The following is a 2,795-nucleotide window of genomic DNA, read 5'->3' as shown; positions in this document are numbered from 1 at the left end:
GGCCTTGCTGCCACCCCTCTTCCGAGAGGGCTTTTGTTTTCTCCAGCCTCACACCCTCCACACTTTTTCATCTCCGCTAATTTGCCTTTCTCACCCTTTAAGAAAAAAAAAAAAAAAAACCCCAAACCCTAAAAACAAGCCCACCTAGACTTCCAGCATAAGCTTCCCAGCCCTGCTACCGACACCGGGACGCTGTCCCATGGCGTGGGTGTCCTGGTCTGCGGCTGCACCAAGCCAGGAGGAAGGAGGCGGCAGCCCCGCGCGCGTGGAATCGCCTTCGCGTGGGAAAACACAGATTTTAACCTTAAGAAACCACCTTCATACAGCAACGAGGAAGTCCGCCTCCCCCTGGCTTTAACTCACCCATGAAGCCAAGCCATGGCACCGTCTCCTGCCTCCCCCTCGCTTTCCCCAGGGGGGGGGATCTCGTGGACAGCAGCGTTTTTTCACACCCCCTGACAAGAGGTGATGACACAAGGTCCGGATCTATTCCTTGCTGTTAAAACTACCAAATAGGCGACACCAATGGGAACTTCACTTCGGAGATTGTCTTTCTGCGGACAGTAATAAAGACTTCTCGTTAAGGCAGAGCAATTAATGTGGACTGCAGCATAGACAACAGGCAGGGAGAAAGAACACAAACCCCACAGTTTTTAAAGAATATCCTGCATTCAGTGCGCTTAGGCTAAAAAGAAAGAAGCAACTTGTTTCGGCTGAAGTCTCACGCAAAAACTGCAAAAGCAGAGCTGTAAAGGCAACTGATTTCTGGAGACTGCTTTTTCCACCCCTGCCCCAGGTCACGCAGCACGTTGCAACTAATTTAACGGAGGCTTTAATCCGTTTTACAAATCTCAAAGCTGAACGTTTGAATTTCTGTTTGCCAGCGCTAGTGAGAGTAAAGCAATGTCCAGACTGGTGCTGATAGAATATTACGAAAGCCAAGTGGGGAAGCCTTGACAAAATTTAAGGCAGCAGCAGATGCATTTCCATGCGAGCTATTCAATATTTTTTCCTTGGCCTGTGTAAACAGAAGTTTCAGGTCGTGATGGAGAAAGCACTGCCCGCCTCTCTGCCACTGTGCTTGGCCCAAGCTTCCAAAGGCAAGCCCGGCTTACTCTGGATGCTCATCACCCACCAAGGATTATGTTTTCCAGGCACAGACAGAGAACAGAGCAGCTCATACCTCTCCTTAGAGCTTCCTGCACACTACCTATGTGCTTTTTAAACCCGAATCTTTTACGTGCAAGTGCCCATGGGACCGACTGCCCCTTGAATTCCCGGGCTCCAAGCGAGCGGACGGGAGGGACGTGGGCGAGCGATTCAGGCGAGGCATAGTTATTGCCTGAGCATCAAAGTCCTGACCTGCGTTAGGTGCTGCTGAGGCAGACCCCACCACCGCTCCTTCCCGAGCAGGGCAGCGGGCGCTTGCTGAGCAGGAGCCTGGCGAGGAGGAGTGCCATCCCATGGCTGAAGCACGGCGCTTGGCAGCATCAGCGCCTTCTCCAGAAACACTACTGGGAGAAGGAAAAAAAATCCCAGCGTTAGACCTTGCTCCACTTCTCACTTTTTTTCCTGACCACCACCTGCAGTCCTTCCCCCGTTCTGCACGCATCCATTTTCATAGGGATCTTCAAAACCTATTTACCACCAGGGATTTCCCTTCAGCACGGGACATCCCTCTAAGAAGTATTTCTTTGAGCACTGTTACAGTGTCCCCCCTCCCGTGGCGTTAATCATCACGGCCTTCCCGTGATGGCTCATGCTTAAAACCATGCAGGAAAGAACTATTTATGGCTTTGTCCAATCTCTGAACTAACCAACTGAACCTAATGCCGTGTTTAATCTTCATTAGAACGGGCTGGCGTGGCGGTCCGGGGAGCCGTGCTGTGCCATCTGCTGGCTGCCTGCGCTGGGCGTGCCGATGCGCTGCCTTCCCTCTCGCCTTCATCCCAACGTTTCTGGGGAGCGCATCCGTAACAGCGCGCTCATTTGTTATTTCCCTCCCTTATTGCTCAGATGGAAGTTGCCAGAATTTTGCTTGCCAGCTGCCTAAAGCTTTTCCAGGGAACACAAAGCCGCCTTGGATACTTCAAGCTTGCCTGCAGACCTACGAAAAACCGTCAGCCCTTCATTGTTGCACCGAGCACTTAAGGCTCGTGAGCAGGGGCTGCAGTAATGAGATCAGTTAGCATCCCCGCTGGATATTTTCTGCCTCCCGCGTGATGCCTGTTACACAACACCAGTCCTCCCCAGGAAAAGCACCTAAGCTGCTTTTTTTCCCCCAGCACGTTCCCTTTACTGACCTCTTCGCAAAGCCTCAGGAGCGTAGCTCAGCAATTATCAGTGGCGGCCTCCATCGTGATCCCAGCATGGAGTTAAAAGGTGTCTTTTTGGGCAGAGCTCTAGTTCCCTCCTTGGTAAGGCTGGGACCCACTAAAAGCCACGCATTTCTCGCTGGGACGAGCAAGCCCCGTTAGTTGCTGGCAGTAAGGGAGGATGAGTAAGCACAGGTGTAAGACATGGTTATCCCCACAGAGAATGGCTCACGCATCTCACCTGAGGCCATCAGGTTACAGAGAGCATTGCCCAAACGAGAAGACACTTTCAGTCACCTCCTCAAGCACACCTCACTTCTGCCTCCGTGAGCCTCTCACAGAACGAGGCCCAGGGTTCGGCACGCGCCTCAGCCCGAGGAGCTGAGCTAGCCCCAGCTTCCCCGGAAAAGCAGGGCTCCAGATTGCCATTTTCATCTCAAAACAGTTGCTGCCAGGAAACCTCATGCTTCAACGCTCTCC

Source organism: Egretta garzetta, unplaced genomic scaffold (assembly GCF_000687185.1).
Source record: "Egretta garzetta isolate BGI_Z169 unplaced genomic scaffold, ASM68718v1 scaffold224, whole genome shotgun sequence".
Taxonomy (NCBI): domain Eukaryota; kingdom Metazoa; phylum Chordata; class Aves; order Pelecaniformes; family Ardeidae; genus Egretta; species Egretta garzetta.
The sequence above is the reverse complement of the archived record's forward strand: the minus strand, read 5'-3'. Positions refer to the sequence as shown.